The 25,707-nt window shown below is 38.0% G+C and overlaps 1 non-coding gene and 1 pseudogene across 1 annotated transcript; both read left to right on the top strand.

Moving 5' to 3' along the window:
* LOC101444211 (adipocyte plasma membrane-associated protein pseudogene) overlaps positions 1 to 9,173 on the top strand; it is a 94,654-nt pseudogene extending 85,481 nt beyond the window's left edge.
* An 8,115-nt stretch (positions 9,174 to 17,288) lies between these two features.
* Positions 17,289 to 17,451, top strand: LOC111767113 (U1 spliceosomal RNA). The gene has a single exon (XR_002799006.2). It is a non-coding gene; the product is annotated as a U1 spliceosomal RNA (small nuclear RNA).
* The last annotated feature ends 8,256 nt before the right edge of the window (positions 17,452 to 25,707 follow it).

The raw sequence follows: 25,707 nt of genomic DNA, 5'->3' as shown, positions 1-25,707 counted from the left end.
TAACTTTAATAAAAATTTTAAAAATTAAAAGAAAAAAAAATTTCCAACTTTTTTTCTAGACCCCGTGGAAGAGAATCCATTCTTACCTGAGTGGAATGGTTTGATGAATCTTCTCTTAAAGCCAGGTAATGGATAACCTGAATCTTTGAGTCTTTTCATCCCTAGACTTAAAAAAAAATATATATATATATATATATATAATTTATTTATTTATTTATTCCCCCCCCCTTGCTGCTTGCTCACTGTCTGCTCTCTGTATCCATTCACTGTGCATTCTTCTGTGTCTGCTTGTCTCCCTCTGTTGCGTCATCTTGCTGCACTAGGTCTCTGCAGGCGCGGGTCGTCAGTTCTCCATGGGCGTTGGCCAGCCTGCCTTCATAAGGAGGCCGCAGCACACAAACCCAGGGCTTCCCATATGGTAGATGGGAGCCCAACTGATTGAGCCACAGCCGCTTCCCTAAATATATATTTTTATTAGAGAAGTTGTGAACTTACAAAATATCATCCTTAGACTTTTAAGGTACTATAAAATGGTTGTTCTAAAGATAGAGAAAACCGATCAAGTTTTTTATTACACAAAAACAGTTGGTAGATCCAGCAAAATAGCTCAAGTTTTTCAGATAATATTGGTCCATTATGTCATATATTTTGAGATATTGTTACCTATATGTTTTATTCTTACTCCTCAATTTTTATTTAATATTTTCTCATATTTTTTTCATTTTGATACAATTTTATCCACTTGTTTTTTAAAATGACAATCAGATTTAGAAATACAACCAACTTTGCAAGCTTGTGGACATGGTAAATTCTCTCAATACTAATGTGACTCACAATTATTACCTCTTCTTCTCATATCAAAGCTTGAAAGATAGAAATGAATCGTCCCATAATCCTGAACCTACTTTGATCAAGCCTTTCGTGTGCAAAGGTGGATGATAAAATGTACTAAATTTCCTTTAGTGAAATTTCCTTTTGAAGTCACTGATATGTAGGACAAATACATTTTTCCACAGCACCACTCTTGGAAACAGGTTTAATGAGGACAATAACCCATTCATTCATAGGGATACTAATCCAGTGATGGAACAGGAGCAGAATGGTGTGAGGGAAAGATATTGAACAAGAAATTAGAAGGCTAAATTCCAATCTAAAGTATGGATTATGAACTTGAACAGAGTACTTAATTTCTCAAAGTATATTAATTAGGAATGTGCAGAGATATGAGTAACTGAAAAACTAACTAAAAGTGGCTTAAGAAAAAAAGATAACCAATTGTCTCACACAGGAGGAAATCTGGAGATAGGATGTTCCAGGTTTAGCACAGTGCTCACTCTAGTTATCAATAACCCAAGCTCTTCCCGTCCTCCTTCCCTATTGGCTTTCCATCCTTAGTCTTGCCACCTCATAGTCCTAAAGTGGCTACCAAACTCTTGCCATCCCAATCCCATTCAAAAACGTTAAGTCAGGGCAGCTTAAAATGATTTTTATCAATTTACTTTATCTTTTTAGCAAAGCAAAAAAATATTTCCCTCAAGATACCCAGCAGATTTTCCCCTTACATCTTGCTGGCTAAAACCTGGTCACAAGGCCACTGCTATCTACAAGAGAAAGTAAATACCTAGCTTATCTAGTGTGTACCCTAGGAGAAGACAAAGGAAAAGGGAGCCTGGGCTTGTTTGTAAACTGTGGGAATTGGAAAAACTGACCTCTCAGGTATTACCTGTCTAAGCTAACAGGTAATTTTTGAAAATAAAAAGTAAGGAAAACAAGTGAGCCAACTTTATGTTTACATATTTTTAAGATGCTCTGTTTTTGCGTCAAATTTCCTAAGAAGACATTTTTTCCTCTCTCTATTTAAAAACAATAACAAGACAAACCTCTTCCATCCATGATTCTGAAGTACTAAAGTGAAGAGTCTCTCTCTTCTATTGACTAGGAAAAAGGCTTTTGAGTGGTCCAGACACTGAGTCATTAAATTTAACTTTGATGGGGCTACATCTATTTTGGGGGTTTTACAATCGTGGTTTAAGAACCCTGACTGTCTACAGACACTTTGGATATTATTACCGAGCACCTCTCTTGAGTTTATGGAGCATGAAATTTAAAATGGAAAATTGAGAATGTAAAAGGCTAAGTAAATACTTCTTTTAGAAAAGGCACATGTGATCACCTTCTTTTTAAAAAATCAGAACTCAAAATGTTTGGAATTTGTCCAACTGGTATTCCATTTGTGATGTCTCATAATCCTATGTAAGAAGACAATGTACTTCTGCTTTATTTTTTGGGGGGTGGGAGGTATTGAACCCAGGACCTCCTACATGGCAAGCATGTGCTCAACCACTAAGCTACACTCACTCCCTTTCTGCTTCATTTTCAAAAAGAGAATTACACAGCTGCATCTTTTTTTTTTAAGATTTATTTTTTATTTATTTCTCTCCCCTTCCCACCCACCCGGGTGTCTGCTCTCTGTGTCCATTTGCTATGTGTTCTTCTGTGACTGCTTCTATCCTTATCAGTGGCACCGGGAATCTGTGTTTCTTTGTTGTTGTTGTTGCATCATCTTGTGTCAGCTCTCCGTGTGTGTAGCTCCATTCTTGGGCAGGCTGCACTTTCTTTTGTGCTGGGCAGCTTTCCTTACGGGGCACACTCCTTGCACGTGGGGCTCCCCTCCATTGGGGACACCCCTGCATGGCAGGGCACTCCTTGCACACATCAGCACTGCACATGGGCCAGCTCCACACGGGTCAAGGAGGCCTGGGGTTTGAACCGTGGGCCTCCCATGTGGTAGGTGGACGCCCTAACCATTGGGCCAAGTCTGCTTCCCCACAGCTGCATCTTAATACTAAAAGTATCCCCCTTGAATAAATGTGTGTTCTGAAACTAAAACAAGATACTACATGAGAAAAGCTCAGAGGTCAGAATGTAGGCAGTTGTGTATGCCAGATGTGATTATAGAGTGATGATGAACAATACTGCAATCAGCCTATTGGTTTGCCAGAGGCTGTGGACACCCAAAAGAGGTTCAGTCTGAATACATAGCCAATGGTGTGTTAAAAATTACCGTGGAAAAATGCTTGTTTTACCAAGATACTCTATGGGAATATTTAGCTGTTACATTGTAAATGCTGTTATTTTGGTTTCTAAAAATGTCATGCCAGGAAATGATTCAAGGGAGAAGTTATAAAGATGGTTATTGGGCAGAACCAAAAAAAAAAGAAAGAAAAAAAGAGTTAAACCTAGAGTACAAGCTGTCAAACTGCTAGAAAAGGTGAAAGCATCAATTACTATCTGCAATAAAATAGATTCTTAGAATCCAGAATAAATTTGATTTTCCCCCTCCATTTGCCAAGTACCAGAAAGTTGGTTATGTTTTGAAGAGTCCCTCTATTCACTGTTACAAAGATTATAATGTTCTTTGTTCTACTGACTTTGGATCAAATATCAGGTCGAGAGAAAAACTTAAAAGACACCAAGAGATGGCTCTTACCCTTATCTCCCAGCAGCAACAGCCAAGACGCAGTTGAGGACTTTGATAAGAATTTCTGCAGGTTGGGGCCTCATGTTATTTTTTATTTCTCTTACTGAGAAGTGCAAAATGGGGACTGCTAAGAATAAAGGCTAGTCAGGAAATAACTACAGTGAATGCCACATTAAGAGTTTGACTTTTTTCGGAGGGATGCTAAGATGGCTTAGTAACTGAAACTTAGTAAGTGGAAAGCTGTAGAAATTCACAGAAAAAAAGAAAGACAAAGAGGAAGAAGGGGGGAGGGGAAATTAATTGGAAGACTTTTTCTTATTGAATAGGATCTTGTTATAGAACAACTCTCTCCAAGTATGGAGTTCTTGGTTTAGCCAGTTTACTTCTCATCAGTGATGTTTATCAATTATGTGCCTATATTTAAGTATAGTTTCTTTTTTTTTTTTAACAACTGTTTTGTTAGATCTACAAACACTAAGAAATCACAACAGACCCCTAAGGAAATTACCTCAGATAGAGAGAATAATAGCCATCTGTATATACATTATTAAGGTTAGCCATAACTCATCAATAAAAACTTTTCAGTGTATTTTCAGCACATCAATAATTTCACTTACACTGGTATTCAAGTAAACTCAATGCCCCTGCCCCTTCTTAAGCAACATATACGATTCTTATACTCTTCCTTCCCACTTAAGCCTTTACTACCAAATACGTTCCTCGTGTGTTTTAAAGGATATGCTGTATACAACTTTATAACTCAAACTGTTACTTCCCTATGTCTCACCATATTACATACTGGGGAATACAACTGTAGAATTCCACACATTTTTTTAGCCAAGCAAAGGAAGAGAGAAGAAAGAAGGAAGGAAGGGAGGGAGGGAAGGAAGCTAAGTCAATGACTAATTATTGTTGGTAAATGGCACAGAGGTGGTACAATTGCCTCTGCATTCATATTCCTAAGTGGAATAATTTTAATATCATCTCATATTTATGGATGTAATTGTAAGCTAAGAGTCTGACAAAAGATCAAAGCTAGAAGAGTTGCCACTATGCCTTCAGCATGTAAGGCAGGTGACTGCTTTCATTTCTCACTTTTCTCCCAAGATTCCCGCAGTTCCTAGGCAGTTATCACTCCCTTTTTAAGGGGAGCATTTTTCCTTTCTTCATACCACCTCTGCTAGAGTTATGTATGTTATTTTATTGGAGTTCTGACTCTACTTCAGCTAGGAAAAAAGAAAGCACTCATAGTTACTAATCAGTATTAGGCATTTCACACTCTAATAAACACATCTGTCAAACTATTTCAACAATTACATAACCTCAGATAACAGGAAATTACACTGAAATCATACCTTAGTATTATGGTGATATGTACTTAATTTTGAAATTTGTTTTCTTTCTTTTATCTGTTCCAAAAGCATTATTTCTGGAAAAGCAAGTTATCATCCAATTGTAAATCTTTTTTCTTTTTTTTAAAATTTGGGTTAAAATTAAAGAGTGCAAAAAAACTAAAGATCAGCTGTGTTAAAAGTGAGCTTTTCTTACTTTCTTTTAAAAAATTGTTTAAAAAATAGAACTGTGATATTATTTACATTGATTACTTGAAAATTCACCTTTTACATTCCATTTTACAATGGATCAGAGAAAAGAATCCAAACAGATGTGAAACATGATTTTTCATTTTCTCCACTGGTCAGTATTGATTTTTTAATTCTTTCTTAGTCGTTTGTGATTCATCTGGTGTTGGATGGTTTTTCTGTTCTGAGGCATCCTTTATAAAAATACATTCCTTATCAGTCAACAGTTTAGATAAGTTCACATACCTAAGGAGAAGAAAAGCATTTCTAACATCCTTCTCTTTATCATTGAGGACAGATTGTTAACATTTAAATGCTAGATTGCAGAGATGCAATTGCCTCAGAAATCTTGTAAATGAAAGTTCTGTTTCCTGAGGCACTTCTAACACACATATTAAGAGGTCAGAAACAGCAGTAGGTACTATGAAGATACATGACAGCATTGCTGTTATTGCTCAGAAATCAAGTAAAACTTGGGGTATGCTGAGAAAATGAGAAGGTAATTGGGTGGAAGAGGAAGAGAGAAAAGAAAATGTGTATTGTGTGAAGTTGAATATGTAATAGACAAAATATTACTGTGGTTATTTGCACTTTTTGAACCTGAATGTATCCTAGATGTATTCTTGACTAATTTTGCTATTATAGTAAGATACTTAGCACTATAACACTATATTGTATAAATTACTGTTATTCATTAATATAATATTAAATTCAATAGCAACAAGAAATTACTAGGGAAGTGGCTGTGGCTTAATCGATTGGGCTCCCGTCTACCATACGGGAGCCCTGGGTTTGTGTCCTGGGGCCTCCTTGTGAAGGCAGGCTGGCCTGAGCCCATGGAGAGCTGATGGCCTGTACCTGCAGAGAGCTGGCACAGCAAGATGATGCAACTAAGGGAGACAAACAGACACAGAAGAATGTGCAGTGAATGGACACAGAGAGCAGAAAGCAAGTAAGCTGCAAGGGGGTGAATAAATTAATTAATTAAACAAAATAAATAAAAAATTAAAAAAAAAAAGAAATTATACAATTTGGCCACCAAATGAAAATAAATCATGGCCACCAACTTCCAGGAATTTACAATCTGGAAGATAAACCATATAAATATAAAATTAACTATAGTGTAATATTTTGAGTGATCTATAAGGCAGAGAACCAAGGGCTGAGAAGAAGGTGCCGCACAACTTAAAAGAACACTGATGAGGATTTTATGGTAGATTCTTGTTTCTTCACCAGTTGGAAATGTCCTTTGGGAAACTAACCCTTGCTAAATCTCATCCCTGTGGATGGGTGGGGCTTCACCTGAATATAATGGAGCACATGACCCCAATCTTTCCAATTAAAACAGCCATTACCCCAAACACACCAACTGACTCCAGGGTGGGCATGTGACCCAAGTTGGCCATTTCTGAATGAGTTCTGCAACTTGTGTGTAAGAAAGGAATGCCTCTTTTTCAATTTACTTAAATCTGGAAGAGAACTGCTGGTAGGCGTCATGCCCTCATGAGCCACCTAAGAAGGTATAGTAGTCTCCTGTGGTTGCTATAACAAATTATCACAAACTTGGCAGCTTAAAACAATAGAAATTTATTCCCCCACAGTTCTGGAGGCCAGAAATATAACATCAGTTTCACTGGGCTGAAATCAAGGTGTTGGCAAGCTCTCTCTAGAGGATCCAGTGGAGAATCCATTCCTTGCCTCTTCCAGCTTCTGGTGGCTGTTAGCGTTCATTTACCTGTGACCACATCACTTCTATCTCTGCCTCCAACTTCACATCACCCTCTCCTGTGTGTATCACATCTCCCTTTGCCTCTCTCTTATAAGGGCACTTCTGCTTTTTTAAATTAGATTTAGGGCCAACTCAGATAATCCAGAATAATCTCTCCACTTCAAGATCTTTTATTTAGTCACACAGATAAAGACCCTTTATACACACCTGTTTTTCTCCCCAATCGACTTGAACAATTTGTCTTTGGATCCCAAACCTAGCACAATGCAGGAGTTAGATCAATATACAAATATAGATTGAATCAATGAATGAATAAATAAACTGGAAAGTAGGCAATGTAGGAATGAGAGCTGAGTTCAGAAGACGAGAGGTGAGCCCTGGCTCCAGAGGTTAGGAAAGACTTCTCAGTGAGTATATTAGTCAGCCGAAGGGGTGCTGATGCAAAATACCAGAAATTGATTGGTTTTTATAAAGGGTATTTATTTGGGGTAGGAGCTTACAGATACCAGGCCATAAAGCATAAGTTACTTCCCTCACCAAGGTCTATTTGGAGCAAGATGGCTGCCAATATCTGTGAGGGTTCAGGCTTCCTGAGTTCCTACATTCCTGGGGCTTGCTTTTCTCTGGGTTCCAGGTTCCTTTCTTCCTGGGGCTGGCTTCTCTTTCCTCTGTGTGCTGACTTCCTGGGGCTCCAGCTGAAGTCTTCAGCATCAAATTCCAACTTCAAAACTCCAGCTTCAGAAACCCTCAACTCTGTTCTTTGCCATGACTTTTATCATAACTCAATCATTCCCAGGTACAGATCAGATTACAAACATAATCCAGTATCTATTTTTGGAATTCATAACCATATCAAACTGCTACAGTGAGGCAGGGTCTGAGCCAAGCTTGGAAGAGGGAGAAGACTTTAATGTGTAGGGAAGGTGGGAAAGGTGAATATTATTTTAGCAAAGGCCAAATACCTAAAATGTTTTTTGGTACTAATTCTGCCTCTCCAAGAGAATATTTTTAGTTACAGAGTTCATCATGCCATAGTATAAATAGCTGTATTACATTATTTCCACATCAGCCAGCCTCTTCTGCTAGACCATAAGCATGAAATATGGTTGCTGCTTTATTCTGATCTTTTTACAGACACGATAATTCATTTAAAGTATAAAACTACATCGAAAGTCAAAAACTCCATGAATGGCTTGCATACAACCACATATACTACATTAAAAAAATTCCGAGAGGAAAGAGAAGCCAGAACCAGGAAGGAAGTAACCTTGAGAAAAGCAAGCCCAGGAACACAGGAACCCAGGAAGCCTGAACCTTTGCAGATGTCATCAGCTATCTTGCTTGAAATAGTCTTTGTTCCTTCAGTGGCTGAGTTTTCCGAGGGACCTTCTTGATGCTTGCTGTCTCTCTTACCATGCCCTTGCTCTTTGCCATGCTGCTTTTGGACTCCCCTATTGACCCACAGCCTTTCAGCTTCAAAGAACCTCCTTTCTTGCTTGGTGTTCTGCAACCAAATACGAAGTTGGGACAGGCGGAAAGACTGTTTGAAAATCAACTAATTGGATCAGAGTTCATAGCCAACATAGGGGATGTGCTCTTTCCTGGTACCGCAGATGGTCGTGTTGTAAAACTTGAAAATGGTGAGGTAGAGATGATAGCCTGATTTGGAACAGGCCCATGCAAAATCCCAGATGATGAGCCTATTTGTGGGAGACCCTTGGGCATCCGGGCAGGGCCCAACAGGACACTTTTTGTGGTTGGTGCTTACAAGGGACTGCTTGAAGTAAATCCCTGGAAACATTCTAGCAGCATGGCAAAGACGAGATTATCTGCTTTTGGTTATGGAGGGAACAGATGATGGCCGCCTGCTCGAGTATGATACTGTGACCAAGGAGGTGAAGGTTTTGTTGGACCAGCTGTGGTTCCCTAATGGAGTCCAACTCTCTCCTGCAGAGGACTTTGTCTTGGTGGCAGAAACAACCATGGCCAGGATCAGGAGATTCCACGTGTCCGGCCTGATGAAGGGAGGGGCAGACATATTTGTGGAGAACCTGCCTGGATTTCCAGACAACATCCATCCCATCCCAGCAGTTCTGGGGGTTACTCGGTCAGCATGTCGATGGTTCGCTCCAACCCTGGGTTTTCTATGTTGGACTTCTTATCCGAGAGGCCCTGGATTAAAAGAATAATTTTTATACTCTTCAGTCAGGACACGGTGATGAAGCTCAAGCCGCCATACAGCCTCATGCTGGAACTCAGCAGCAGTGGGGCCTGGAGCCTGCACGACCCCAACTGGCTGGTGGCTCTGTACATCAGTGAGGTGCACGAGCACGATGGGCAGCTGTACCTGGGCTCCTTCTGCTCCCCCTTCCTCGAGGCTTAGCTTTGATGCAGTTTAACCAGTACCCCTGCCCTCCCCCCAGCCACTCCCCACTGCCGGGTTAGGACATGTCTCCTGGAGTACCACCAGGCTATAGGTGCCCAGGGAGCCATGGATGCCTCGTTGTCCACCACGCTGTCCATGTGCACCTGTCCATCCTCCCTTACCTGGGACTGACTTTGTATTTAAAGGGATATGTAACATATCTGCTTTGGGGAAGATAAGTCCATGCAAAGCCATTTTCTCTTTTTTTAAAAAAGCATTCTATGTGCATTTGTTTCTTAGGAATTGGGACAGTTCATGCATTTTTAATGGGGCTCAGGGTTTGGTGGATAGATGAACTGCTCAGGGGTCTTGTTTTTGTTTCTGGCTCTGTCTTGCCAGCTTCAATGTATTTACTATAAAGTGTGGGAGTATGAGCTTTTCTTTGGGAGAGCACGGAACAGGTAACAGGAGGACAGTGAAGATGTGCATTGAGGTCACCAGTGGACACTCTGCAAACCAGGAACTGAGAACTATATTCATTAAGGACACGGCCCTTCACCCCTGGTGCACCCTTCCATCAGGGTGGTGGCAGAGACAGTGTCCCCACCTCCAGCCTGCACTGGCTTGGCCTCCCTCCATGCCAGAGGCTCTCATGACTCCTTGGTTGTTGTCAACCATTTAGAGACAAGGACCTGCCAAATGATACATAGGAAAAGTGTATTTACTCCAGCACCTCTTAGAAGACCTCACTGGATTTCTTTCTTTAAACTACCTGCCACACTGTAGTTGAGTGAGCGAGTGACTTGGCACTGCAGAGACAGAGTTGGAAAAAGCCTGCATGTGCACATTTTCTGTTCCCTCTAGACCTAAGGGTGGGAACAGTGAGTGTTCTAATGTCATGATGGCTCAAGCGCTAAAAGCTTGAAGTTGCTGACAACTGGACCAGTATGTCTACATGCTGGTCATAATTTGTCGGGGAGACCCATGGAATAATGGTCAATTAAACCTAGTCTCTGCTGATGAAAAAAAGTTTCAATAGGGGAAAATGGTCAATGTTTAAAACTGTTCATTGATCAAGTACAGAATGCAATGCAATAAAAAAAGGTTCATATGAATTATCAAATAACGTAACTCACATAGTATCTCAAAAATGACAGACTCAAATTTGAACTCAGGGAAAGTATTTTAAAGAACTGATATTTCAGTGTTTACTAAAAGTAAAAAGTCACTTATTCTTGGTTTTTATTACTCATGCCCAACCACTCAGAACCTTTGATTCACTAGAGTAAGAAGCAAATCATGAGAAAATAAACTGTTTTATGTTTTTAGCTTTTTATTGAAATATACATATAGAAAAGTATACATATTATAAACATGTAGCTTAATGAATTTTACAATCTGAATAGATGCATGGAAACCAACAGCTAGCTCCAGAGGAGAACATTAGCAGCACTCCAGAACTTGACCTTGTGCCTTCTTCCAGCACCTCTACCTGTCATGATAACTGCTATCCTAATTTCTAGCATCACAGATAAGTTACACCCATTGTAGCAGTTTGATATTATTTATGAATTCCAGAAAAGGTATTGTGTTTGTAAACGGGCCTGTTCCTCGGATATGTGATACCCTTTGATTGTATTAAATTCAAAAGTTTTACATTTATTTGATCAAATCAAGATTAGGACTCTGATTTGGCCATGTCAATAGGGCATGACTCAGGGTGCCCACTTCGTGGGCTTATAGACACTCGCTCAAGAAGACACACAGAAGAAACAAAGGAGAAGACATGGAAGAGAAAAGAACTTGGTCATTTCGGGGCTGCCATGTGACAGAAAGGAAAAGGCTTAAAGAGCTAAAGCCCTAGGGATTGCTGAGCCATTCACCTGATAGTTCGCAGCTGAAGAGAACAGAGCCTTGAGCAGCTGAGAAGGCTAAGAAAGAAACGAGTCCTGTAGCCTGTAACTGAGATTGGAAGAGGCTGGGCTCATGAAGCCTTAAGAGGATGGGGGAGGCCGAACCTTAGAGAGATGGGCACCAACATGTGGCAAAAGGCTTTGGTGAGAAAGTACCTTGAGTTGGACTTTTTAGGGCCTTGTAACTGTAAGTTTTTACCCAAAATAATAATAATATAATACCCTTTATAAAAACCAACAGATTTCTGATACTTTGCATCAGCACTCCTTTGGCTGACTAATGCACCTGTTTTTATAGTTTTTATATTTTCATATGAATCCATATATTATTTTGGGCCTGGTTTCCTTTACTCGGCATTACATTTCTGACACTTATTGATAGTGTTGTGTGTAGATGTAGATCATTCACTCTCATCGCTGCGCAGCAGTGGTTTAAAAGTGTGGTTCACAGATCCATTGAGTTCTGGAGACATTTTTGGAGACATCAGAGGGCAAACTACTTCCATAAATATAATAAGACATAATTTTGTCTTTTTTACTGTGTTGACATTTGTACTGATGGTACAAAAGCAATAGTGAGTAAAATTGCTGATGCCTTAGCACAGATCAAGTCAGTGGCACCAAACTGTACTAGTTATCATTGTTTTGTTGTTTAATATCATACATTACTAGTCAATAAAACAAAACAAAAATGCCAATTTCACTTAAGAATGTGCTTGATACAATAGTAAAAAAAATACTGATTTTATTAACTCTCAACTTTTGAGTACATGCCTTTTTAAGAACCTGTGGGATGAAATAAAGTATGTATAAAATACTTCTATTGCATAATAAAGGACAATGTACAAAAAGCAATCATAAGGAAAAGCACTTGTGCAACTATGAGTTGTGAGCTAAACTGAGCTAAACCTTTGTCATAGAACACCATTTTTATTGAAAGAATGACTGGCAGGAAAACTACAGTTACTGAGACCTGGGAATTTGGCAAATATTTTCTCAAAGATAAATGAAGTGAGGCACTTCATGGAAACCAAACGGCAGTATTTGATGCCAATGATAAAACTTGGGCTTTCAAACAAAAATTAGAATTTTGGAAAACTTGTATCTGCCATACAATAAACCTGTCAGTTTCTCAATATTTAGTTTCTTTGTGGAGATCAGTGGTGATTGTAATATATGTGATTTTTAAAATATTACATAAGGAATTATTTGGAGGATCTGCATAATTTAGTGAACCAATATATTCCAATTAACAAATGCAGAATGCTATAAAATTGATCATGGGCAAAAGATCCATTCAAAGTATAAGCTAGATGAATGGATTTTAATGTAGCAGAGTATGAAAAGTTCATTGATATGACTTCAGAATTCACATTATAACTAACCTTTAAGAAACTTACTTGTAAAATTTTGGTGTAGTATCAAAGAAGGATATTCATATTTATCTAAAAAAAAGACAATGAACATACTTCTCCATTTTCCAACTAAATATGTGTGTGAGGCTGGATTTTCTTCACATACTTTAAATAAAATATCACAACAGATTAAATTAAATGGGGGAAGCATAGATGAAAAATCCACATTTTCTTGTAAGCCAGACATTAAGGAGATTGCAGAAATGTGAAATAATGCCTCTATTCTCCCTGTATTTTTTTTATTTTGGAAAGTAGAGTAATTTTTAATGAAAATATGTTATTCATGTTAACATACAATGGGTTTAGAATTGTAATTTAAAGGAAATTAATAGACAAATATTTTTAAATTTTCTCTGTTTTAACTTAATATTTAGTGAATTATCTATAGTTACAACCCACGCAATCAAGAATTCTTTGGGGCCCTCAATAATTTTTAAGGACATAAAATGGTCTTGAGAGCAAAACGTTTGAGAACGCTTGCTATATGATATTTCACTATGAGCAGAGATTTAATTTTGACTGTAACTTTTGGCGATATTCTTGAGATGGTATATTTAGCTAAAGTTCCTCATCTGGCTGTTCTGCTGTGGTGTATTCTCCTCTCTAGTCCCTTTGCTCTAGGACAAATAGATCACTCTCTGCTCCACTACTTACAATGGCTGTTACATCAGTTGCACTGTCTTTTTCCTGGCAGGAATATTCCAGAAGGCTCTACCAAGAATGTGGGACTTTGCTGTGGCTTTAAGGATCTGGTCAGAAAGAGGTCAGAGTAGGACAGAGAATACTAGAATAAACTAAGCAGACCTTTTCTTGGATTGTAGAATATAGTTCCCTGAGCTTCTTAGTTTAACATCACCTCCTAACATCAAATCTAAAACAATCTGTCAGTGTCTCTGTAACACATAATCCTGTTTTGTTTACTCTCTACCCTAGAATGTGAGTGCTAAGATTTCAGAGAAATTATTTGTCTTGTTTATTGCTGTATCCCCACTGACTAGGACCGTGTCTGGAATACACTAAGTACCTAATATGTATTTGTTGAATAGACAAATTGCTTCCTCCTCAGAAATATGTTTATTTTGCAACTAATAAAGGACAAAGAAAATTCTGAGATCCAGAATTTAGTTTCATTTCATGGGATATTGGGATTTACCCCATTTGTGTATTTTGTGTGTGTGCGTGTGTATATAAAATAATGGCTGTTGGGGATTTTATCAGGTATACCATAAAAGATATTTTTGAATCTTAATGTGCATTTCTGTGGATTTGAACACAGTTGTAGCCAGGACCTCTGAAGACACTATTATCAGTTAAGGTGTGGACTCATTTGTGAATAATAGGGTCTTTGAAGATCCTATTTAAGTGTGGCCAAATTGAATCAGAGTGAGTTTTAATCCATATGACCAGAAGGCTTTATAAATAGGGAAAATTTGGATGCAGTCAGTCAGTAAAAACCAGAAACCAGAAGAAAAAGAAGATGTAGAAGCAAGAAGTCAGCATAAACCAGGAGAGCAGAGACAAGGAGAGAGATCACCCTATGATGGGAGTCAGAGATGCAAGCCAAGGAACCCAAGGATTGCATCAAGATAACACCAACTGCTACCGACTACACGGAGAAAGCAGGGCCTTGCTAATGTCTTGATTTTGGATTTCTAGTCTCTGAAACAATGAGACAATAGATACTTATTTGTTAAAGTCAACCCATTGTGTGGTGTTTGTCATAGCAGCTCAGACAAACTACAGAAGGCAGTAGTATAAAGGATTTGACAAAATTCCCAGGAGCTACATTTTTATTTAAAACATTGCCTTCTCTTTTCTTGTTCTCATTCCATTGTTTTTAGCCATATACACAGTGGTTGCTAAATAATCTCATGACATCCTTGAAATTTATGACTTATAAATAGTAAATTTATATCATGTTTCTTCTGAATTATTTCTTATTCATACTCTATACATTTAGCAGTTTATATATTTCATTATAAGTTGCATTCTCCATTTTGCTCCTTAAATGTTTTCAACTCTTACTGATTTCAGATTTAATCCTGTTGGATAAGAGAGTGCACTTAGACGGGTCTCTAAGATTTTTGAAGCTGGAAAAGTATTTTTAAAATTTTGCTAGCATTCTCTGTATGTACTAACATAGAAAGAGCTCCAAGATATGCTGCTGAATATGTGTAAAGCTAGGGGTAAAAAAGCATATACTTTGTTCTTTGTTCTTACTTTGTTTTCTTTTATAAAAAAGATGTATAACCATATAAATATTTGCATGTGTATAGACTAGCTCTGTAAGATGACAGAAAACTGGAAACCATTGTTGCCTCTGTGGAGGGGACAGGAAGACTGGGAAAAAGCATTTCAGGAGATTAACTTGCAAAGTCCCCTCCAATATCCTAAAATTTTATACACTGTGTAGGTATTACTTAATTATTTAATTTTAAGAAAGTAAATTAGGTAAATAAATGTTATCAGCATACACTAATTAAAAGTCAGAGATTGGCAGAATAAGTTAAAAAACAAGAGCTAATTATATGCTGTCTATAAGAAATCCAAGTTAAATATAACAATATTATGCAGAGTGAAAGGATAGAAAAAGATATATTATGCAATCTTTAATCAGAGGAAGGCAGGAGTGGTTATATTAATATCATATAGACTGGAAGCAGACTTGGCCCAGTGGTTAGGGAGTCTGTCTACCACATGGGACGTCCGCGGTTCAAACCCCGGGCCTCCTTGACCCGTGTGGAGCTGGCCCACGTGCAGTGCTGATGTGCGCAAGGAGTGCCGCGCCACGCAGGGGTGTCCCCCATGTAGGGGAGCCCCACGTGCAAGGAGTGCACCCCATAAGGAGAGCAGCCCAGCGTGAAAGAAAGTGCAGCCCACCTCAAAATGGCGCCACCCACACGGAGAGCTGACACAACAAGATGAAGTAACAAAAAGAAACACAGATTCCTGAGCTGCTGACAACAACAGAAGCGGACAAAGAAGAACACGCACCAAAGAGACATAGAGAACAGACAACTGGGGCGTGGGGGGGTGGGAGAAATAAAATAAATAAATCTTTAAAAATATATATATATCATCTAGATTAGACTTCAGAGCAAAGAAACTTACCAGGGACAGAGAATGATATTACATAGTGATACAAGGGCCAACCCACTAGGAGGACATGGTGGTCTTGGATGTGTATGCACCACACAGTGGAACTGTAAAATATATGATATTTTATGTGGAACTGAAAGGGGAAGCAGACAAACCTACAATTAACAGTTGGAGACATCAACACCACTCTGCCAAAAACTGATGGAACAACTAGACAGAAAAGCAACAAGGATATAGAAAACTCAACAAGATCAATTAACCTTTTTAAAAGAACACTACACCCAACAACAGCAAAATTCACATTCTTTTCAAGCATCCAGGGAATATATACCAAGATGGTCATATTCAAGGCAAAAAACAAACCTCAAGTCATTTAAAAGAATTGAAATCATACAGAGTGTGTTCTACGACCACAATGGAAGCAAACTAGAAATCAGTAACAGAAAGACAGGAAAATTTGTAAATACTTGGAAACTAAACAACACATTATAAATTATCCAGAGCCAAAGAGGAACTGTCAAGGAAAATTTTTAAAATACATTGAAATTTGCTTCAATATGCGTTCATCAATTGTAACAAGTGTACCACACTAATGAAAGATGTTAATGTGGGAAGGGAGTAGAGCATATAGGGATCCTTTACATTTTTTATGTAAACTTGAAGTAAAAACTGTTACAAGGGAAAAATAATGTCACTATGTATTGCTAAAGGGTACATTCAACAAGAAGATGTAATAATTTTAAATATATATGTACCAACTGACAAATCCCCAAAATATATAAAGGAAGTGGTGACAGATTTGAAGGGAGATATAGATAGTTCTACATTAATACTAGGATATACCACATTCAATAATGGATAGAATATCTAGAAAGAATATTAATAAGGAAATAGAAGATTGAATTAAACTCTAAACCAACTAGACCTAACAGACATATAGAGAACAATTCACGCAACAGCAGCAGAATACTCATTCTTCTCTAGTGCAAATAGATCATTCTTCAGGATAGACCATATGTTAGGTCAAAACAAGTTGCAATAAATTTTAAAAATATTGAAATCATACCATTTATTTTCTCTGACCACAATAGAATGAAGCTAAAAATCAATAACAGATGGAGAAATAGAAAATTCACAGATATGTGGAAATTAAGCAACCAATGGATCAAAGAAGAAATTATAAGGGAAATTAGGAAACATATTGAGGCAAATGGAAATGAAAATATTAAAACTTATGAGATTCAGCAAAGGCAGTGCTGAGAGGGAAATTTAATTTATTGCTCTAAGTGCTTATGCTAAAAAGCAGAAAGTTCTCAAATCAGAGATCTACCATCACAACTGTAGGATCTAAGAAAAGAAGACCAAACTAAATCCAAAATGAAAAGAGGGAAGGCAATAACAACAATTAGAATGGAGATAAATGAAATGGAGAATTAAAAAAAAAATAGAATCAACAAAACCAAAATTTGTTTATTTGAAAGATCAATAAAACCGACGAAACATTTAGCTAATGAAAAAGAAAAAGAGAGATGATTCAAACAACTAACACAGTAAGGAAAGAGGGACATTAGTGCCTACCTTAATGAAATAAAAAGGATTATATGAGGATAATATGAACAACTAAACCAACAAATTAGATAACCTCGATGAAATGGATAAATTCCCAAAACACACAAACTACTACACTGACTCAAGAAGAAATAAAAATACTTAGCTGACAGGGGAGAAACCATGATTACAAAGGTGGTTTTCCCAGGGCAAGGCTTATCCATTGCACTCCGGATGTGCTGACCCCTGTGATTTTTCCCGAATGCAGGAAACTCAACTGCATAATTTGTGGTAGTAGGGACTGCATTCATACTCTCCCCTATGAAAAAAAAAGGAAGTTGAAATAAAAGATCTTAAAATATCAATAACTAGTAAAGAGATTGACTCAGCACTCAAAAACCTCCCAACAAAGGAAAGGCCAAGACCAAATAGCTGCACAGATGAATTTCACCAAACCTTCTAAGAAGAATTAATACCAATACTGCTCAAACTCTTCAAAAAAAATTGAGGAGGGGGGAATATGCCAACAACACCCTAACACCAAACTCAGATAAACATACAAGAAAAGTACAGACCATTATCTCAGGAATATAGATGCAAAGGCCTCGATAAAATACTAATAAACCAAATCCAACAGCCTACTAAAAGAATTATACACCATGATGAACTAGGATTTATTCTAGATATGCAAAGGTGGTTCAACATAAGAAAATCAGTTACTATAATACACTACATTAACAAAATGAAGAAAAAGAAACCACATGATTATCTCAATTGAGGCAGAAAAGGCATTTGAGAAAATACAGCACTGTGTCTTGACAAAAACAAGAACGAATAGAAGGAAACTTTTAAATATGGCAATGAACATATATGAAAAACCCTCAGCTAGCATCCTATTTAATGGTGAAAGACTGAAATCTTTACATCTAAGGTCAGTAACAAGACAAGGGTGTTTGCTGTTATCACTATTATTCAACATTGCATTGGAAGTACCAGTCAGTGCAATTTAGGTAAGAAAAAGAATAAAAGACATCAAATTGGAAAGAAAGAGGTAAAACTTTCCCTATATGCAGATGACATGAATCCATGTACAGAAAACCCTGAGAAATCCATAACGAAAGCTAATGCATAATTTTAAAAATTCAACAAATTGGCAGGGTACAGGATCAACACCCATAAATTTGTATTCTTTCCATACAGTGGTAATGAACAATATGAAGGAAAAATTAAGAAAAAATTCCATTTACAATAGCAAATAAAAGAATCAAGTTGTAGTTTGAGTATCTTCTAAAAATAAGTTAAAAATATATTTTAAAAAAAGAGTCAAGTATCTAGGAATAAATCTAAACAAGTATTATTTGCTAAACGAAATAAAAGAAGACCTACATAAATGGAAGGACATTCTGTGTTCATTGACTGGAAGGCTAAATATCATTAAGATGTTAATCCTACCAAAGTGATTTATAGATTCAGGACAATATCAGTCAAAATTCCCACAGCCTTGGGTAACAGATGTGGCTCAACCAACTGAGCTTCTGACTACCATATAGGAGGTCCAGGGTTCAATGCCCAGGGTCTCCTGATGAGGACAAGCTGGCCCACGTAGCGAGCTGGCCCATGCTGGAATGCTGCCCCACACAGGAGGGCCCGCTTCCACACTGGGAATGCTGCCCAGTGTGGGAAAGCCATCCTGCGCAGGAGTGCCAGCTGACATGGAGAGCTGGCTCAGCAAGTTAACACAACAAGAGACACAGAGGAGAAAAAATAAGAAGACGTAGCAGAACAGTGAGCTGAGGTGATACAAGAGAGTAATCACTTCTCTCCCACTCTGGAAGGTCCCAGGATTGGTTCCTGGAGCTGCCTAATGAGAATACAAGCAGACACAGAAGAACACACAGCAAATGAACACAGAGAGCAGGGGGAGGATTGGGGCCTGGGGTGGGGGGTGGGTGGAGGGGAATTTTTTAAAAATGCCCACAGACTTCTTTGCAGAAATGGAAAAGCTAATTATCAATTTATATGGAAGGGTAAGGGGCCCCAAATAGCTAAAGCCATCTTGAAAAAGAAGAACGACATTGGAGAATTCACACATCCCAATTTTAAAATGTATGAAAAATCTACTGTAATTAAAACAGCAAGGAGCAAACTCGTAAAGTCAGAATCTAGAATATCGAATACCAGGGGCTGAGGAAGAAGTAGGAAATGGAGAGTTAAGGCTTAAAGTGTAGAGTTTCTATTTGAGTTGATTGTAAAGTTTTGGTAATGGATAGTGGTATCATATCATAGCAATGGGAATGTAATTAATAGCACTGAGATATATTTTTGAATGTGGTTAACAGGGGAAATTTTAAGTTATTGTTTTAGTTTGCTAAAGCTACTGGAAGCAAAATACCATAAATGGGTTGGCTTCTATAATGGGAATTTATTATGGGGAAAATCTTATAGTCCCAAAGCTGGGAAAATGTCCAAATCAAGGCAACAACAAAGACGCTGTCTCACCAAGGTAAGCTGTTGGCAATCCTGGAGTCCTGCCACCTGGCAAGACAAAATGGAGACTGATCCCTGCCAATGTCCCAGTCTTCCCCTCCAGGCTCACTTTCTGTCCAAGCTCAGCTGTGGACAATAAAGCACATGGTTCATCTCTCTCTTCCCTCTTTTTGTGTTGCTCCACTGATTCCAGGCTTCAGCTTCTCTCTCAACCTCTTGGAGTTTCTCGCGTTTCTGTCTTTTCACAGCTGTAGGCAATCCTGGAATCTTCTCTCACACTGCAGGGTAAAATGGTAGCTGTCTTTCTCTGTGTCTCCTCCATTTAAAAGGACTCCAGTGAAAGGATTAAGACCCACCCTGGGTCTTGCAATCTAATCAAAGGCCTTTAAGTGAAGTGATTTAATCAAAAGTGACCTAATCAGGGAAGCAGATGTGGCTCAAATAATTGAGCTCCAGCCTACCACATGGGAGGATTGGAGTCTGGATTCAGTTCCCTATGCCTCCTAAAGTAGACAGTGAGCTGGCATGATGGGCAGGCACAGCAAGCTGATGCAACAAGAGACACAAGAAGGAAAACATAATGAGAGGCACAACAAAGAGGTGAGCAGAGGTTTCCAGTGTCTCCTAAAGAGGAACAGCAAGACAGCAAGCTGACATTAAAGCTAGGCTTGGCAAACTGATGCAACAAGAGGCACAAGAAGAAAAACACCATGAGAGATGCAACAAAGCAAGGAGTGGAAGTGACTCAAGCAATTAGGTGCCTCTCTCTCACATCAGAGGTCCTGGGTTCAGTTCCCAGTGACTCCTCAGAGAATCAGAAGTCAAACAGATAGCAAGTACAAACAACTAGTAGGTGGGAAGAAATAAATGAAACAAAATAATCTTTTTAAGTGATCTAATCAAAAGGTCCCTTAAATGAACCTAACAAAAAGGCTCCATATATAGTAGGCTTCTATGCACAGGAATGGGTTAACTTAAGAACATAATTTTCTGGTGTTCACATAAGACTCAAGAGTTCACACATTGTATTATTCCATTTATATTAAATGGCCAAGATAGGCAAATCCTTACAAACAGAAAGTCATTATTTATTTATTTACTACCAGGGGCTAGGGAGGGAGGACATGGGGAGGATTGCTAATGGGTATGGGATTTCTTTGGGGGTAATGAAATGTTCTAAAATTACATAGTGGTGATGGATGTGCAACTCCATGAGTATACAAAAGAAACACTGACTCTTATACTTTAAAAGCGTGAATTTTGTGGTAGGTGAATTATACCTCAACAGATTTTTTTTTAATTGCTTGGCATTCTATAAATCAATTTTTAAAAATATTTTTACAGTGGATTAAACTGAAGCACACAAAAACAGTGAAGTATATCTTTATCTTCTAGCCTAAAAAAGGTTTTATTATGACCAAAAAATAAAGTTATAGAGTAATGATCATTTTATCTAATTTTTGTAAAAGACATAGCAAAAATATGTATATGCATATATCTGTCTGTGTTTGTATAAAATGGGAAAGGGCTAGACTAGGTGTTGGCCACAAGTCTGCTGAGATTCAGGGCTCAAGTGGCATGTGAACAGAGTGAAGAGATAAATCTCTGGGACATATATTTAATGGGTATAGTGCTAATTGTAGATTCAAATAAAAGGGGTGAAGAATCATGTAGGGAAATTATAAATGAGTCTTAATTGTGTTACTTTGGGGAAATAGGCTATTATATATTCCAAGGTAAGGTTCACCAATGGGGTGCTGATTTCATGGGGTTGTGTGTCTTGTCTATAGTGTCTGGAAGTCTCTAGAGCCCTCAAGATCACCCATTTGAGGCTTTGTTTACTGTGGCAGTTAGTGAGATCCTCCTGAGAGGTACATAAGCATAACCTCTGGAATGACCTCCTGAATCACTTTGAAGTCTCTTATCCATAAAAACTCTTTTGTATTTAATATTTCCCCTTTTTGGTCAAGGTCTTTTTCCAGATACATCGCTGGTTGGCACTCGGTAATAATCCCTTACTAATAGGGATGCTCATCCCTGGGATTCATGTCCCATGCTGGCGGCAGTGGCAGAGGGGAGGTAGGGAGTTTATATGCTGAGTTTGGCGGAGAGAGAGAGGCTGCATTTGAGTAACAATGAGCTTTTCAGGTGGTAACTCTTAGGTAACAGATATTACTAGGCTAAGTTTCAAGTTTACAAGAATAAGGTTCATATAAGTACAAGTATTAATATCAATGGCTTGGCAAGTCAGTCTATCTTCTTTTATTAGGCACTGCCTATGTCCTCTAGAAATTCTTACCACTTTATTAGAGAATGTAGCAAGACTCCAGCATGGGAATTTAAAATTTTTTTGGTTATTGTTTGGGTCTCCACCCCTGAGATAAACCCCTGTGACCACAGAACACCTTCATATTGCATGGAGACATGGCCCAGGTGTACCCTTACCCACACATCTCCTACCACTGACACCCTGCACCAGTGATCCTCTCCTGCCATAGTTGTAACTTTTCTGTAATCTAAAGTCTCCTTAGAAACAAAGCCAGGTAGGCAGATGTGGCTCAAGAAGTTGGGTGCTTGCCTATCACATGGGAGGTCCCAGGTTTGGTTCCTGGTGCCTCCTAAAGAAGATTAGCAATAGAGTGAGCTGACATGATGGGCTGGTGCAGTGAGCTGATGCAACAAGACAATGCAACAAGAAGACACAATGAGAGACACAATAAGCAGGGAGCAGAGGTGGCTCAAGTGATTGAGTGCCTTCCTCCCACATGGGAGGTCCTGGGTTCAAATCCCAGTACCTCCTAAAAAGAAGATGAACAGACACAGAGAGCACACAATGAACAGACACAGAGAGCAGAGAGCAAGTGCAAAACAATGAGGGGAGGAGGAAGAAGTAAATAAATCTTTAAAAAATAAAGCCAAAAATAATTTCTTACATTGTGCCTTTCATCACCATAAGATGTTATCTTTTTATGTATATTTACAATTTATTCTGTATATTACCCCCATGTCTTCTCTTTTTATAACTTCATTTTTAAAGAAGTTTTAGATTATAGAAACATTACATTGAAAATATAAGGGATTTTTGTTTACCCCACCCTCTACCCCTCTCACATTTTCCCCAATTAATAAATCTTATGTGAGTATGGTACATTTGTTACAATTGATGAACAAATATTGAAGCATTGCTACTAACCATGGGCAACAGTTTGCTTTATGGTTTACAGTTTGAACCATACAATTTTTATGGGCTTTGGCAAAATGTATAATGGCCTGTATCTATCACTGCAAGATCATGCAGAATAATTTCAGTGCCCTATGTTCTACATTTTCTTCCTTCTTCCTTCCCTCAGAACCTAAGGAAACCACTAAGTTTCAATTTTACAAGAGTAAAGCTCTTAGTTACATGCATTAATATTGAGGGTTTGACACACATACACACACACACACGCACTGCCTATGTACTTGAGAGATTCTTGCCCCTCCATTTGAGAATACAGCAGGACTCCCCAGGATGGGAGCTTAATATTTTCTTGTTTATTGTATGGGCCTCCACCCACTGAGAAACACCCTATGACAAGATGAACACATTCATATTCCATAGACGCTTGTCCCAGGTTCACCCTTTTCCACACAACCCCCCCACCACTGACACCCTCCCCTGCCAAATTTGCCAAAAGAATATTCCCACAACTGTATTTTCAACCACAGACCTCCAACTCCCCAGAATTCACCTGTTCCTTCCTCCAGACCTCGCTCCCCCCAGTTTCATGGATAGTCCACTTCCCCCTCAAACCCTGCTCACCCTCACACCATCAACCCCATTCATATCCCTGCACCACTGACACACCCATCCACTGCCAAAACCATCCCTTCCGCCTTATTATAGGTTCTACCCATTGAACATTCACTAATCATCCTCTACTCCCTTTCTGCTTCCTGGTAACCTACCTTCTAGACCCTACTTCTGTGAGTCTGCTGAGTATGCTTAGGTCATATCAGTGAGGTCATGCAATATTTGTCCTTTAGTGATCAGTTAACTTCATTCAACATAAGGGTTTCAAAATTCATTCATGTTGTCATGTGTCAATACTTCATTACTTCTTATAGATAAGTAACATCCCATTATACAAGATTTTGCTTATACATCTGTTGATGTACACTTTGGTTGCTTCCAAATTTAGCAATAGTGAATAATGCTGTATGAGCATTGATGTGCATATATGATTGTGTCCCTGCTTTCAATTCTTCTGGGTATATACCTAGTAGTCAAATTGCTGGTCATATGACAATTCTGTAGTTAGTTTCCTGAAACCACCAAACAGTCCTCCACAATGGCTGCACCATTCTACATTTCCACCAGCAGTGGATGAGGGTTCCCATTCCTCCACATTCTCTCCAACCCTTGTAGTTTTCTGTTTTTTTAAATAGAAACCAGTCTAATAGATGTAAGATGATATCTCATAATTTTGATAGTGAGGTTGAACATCTTTTCATGTGCTTTTTAGCTATTTGTATTTTCTCTTTAGAAAAATATCTATTCAAATCTCTTGCCATCTTTTAAATAGGTTGTATTTTTTTTAATATGTAGGATTTCTGTATATATGCTAGATATTAGACCCTTATCAAATAAGTGGTTCTCACATATTTTCTCCCATTCTAGAGGCTGCCTTTTCATTTTCTTGACAAACTATTTTGAATTTTGAAGAAGTCCCATTTATCTATTTTTTATTTCATTGTTTTCACTTTGGGTATAAAGTTTATAAAACCATGTCCATTACCAGATCTCATAGATACCACTCTGCATTATCTTCTAGGAGCTTTATGGTCTTGGCTCTTATATTTAGGCTTTTGATCCATCTTGAGTTAATTGTTGTATAGGGCATGAGATGGTGATCCTCTTTCATTCTTTTGGATATGGATATCCAGTTATCCCAGCACCAATTGTTGAAGAGGCTTTTCTGTCCCAATTTGAGTGGGCTTGATGGTCTTATCGAATATCAGTTGGCCATATATATATATATGTATATTTATATCAGAACTCTCAATTCAATTTCTTTTGTCAGTATATCTATCCTTGTGCCAATACCACGCAGTTTTGGCCACTTTGGCTTTGTAGTATGCTTTAAAGTCAGGTAGCATGCTTCCTCCAATGTTATTTTTCATTTTCAATATGTTTTTGGCTACTCAGGAACCCTTGCCCTTCCAAATAAACTTCATAATTGGCTTTTCCAGTTCAGTAAAAAGTGCTGTTGTAATTTTTAGTGGGGTTGCATTAAATCTGTAAATCAATTTGTGCAGGGTGGATCCCTTAATGATATTTTATCTTCCAATCCATGAACATGGAATATTCTTCCATTTATTTAGTCTTTCATTTCCTTTAACAGCATGCGGTTTTCTGAGTATGAGTCCTTTACATCCTTAGTTATGTTTATTACTAGATATTTGATTTTTTCAGTTGCTATTGTAAATGGATTTTTAAAAAATTTCCTCCTCAGATTGTTCATTATTAGTATACAGAAATGCTACTGATTTTTTGCATGTTGATCTTATATCCTGCCACTTTATGGAACTCTTTTATCAACCCTAAAAGCTTTGTTGTAGATTTTTTCGGGGCTTTCTACATATAGGATCGTATCATCTGCAAATAGTAAAATGTTTACTCCTTCCTTTCCAATTTGGGTGCCTTTATTTCTTTTTCTTGCCTAAGTGCTTGGCCAAGTATTTCCAATACAGTGTTAAATAAGAGTAGTGACAGTGGACATCGTTGTCTTGTTCCAGGATCTTAGAGGGAAAGCCTTTAGCATTTCACCATTGAGTATGATGTTTTCATAACCTTTATCATGTTAAGGAAGTTTCCTTTTATTCATATCTTTTGAAGTGTTTTATCAAGAAAGGATGCTGTATCCTATTTCTTCTTTGTCAATGTAGGTTGTTTATGTGTTTCTGGAAATTTGTCCATTTCATCTCAGTTATCCACCTTCTTGGCATACAAGTTTTCAAAGTATCCTTTATTTCTGTGGAATCAGTAGTGATATCACTTCTCTCATTTTTTATTTTATTTATTTTCATCTCCTCTATTTTTTGTTGTTG

This window comes from Dasypus novemcinctus, chromosome 2, assembly GCF_030445035.2.
Source record: "Dasypus novemcinctus isolate mDasNov1 chromosome 2, mDasNov1.1.hap2, whole genome shotgun sequence".
NCBI lineage: Eukaryota > Metazoa > Chordata > Mammalia > Cingulata > Dasypodidae > Dasypus > Dasypus novemcinctus.
This window is presented reverse-complemented; position numbering and strand designations above follow the sequence as displayed.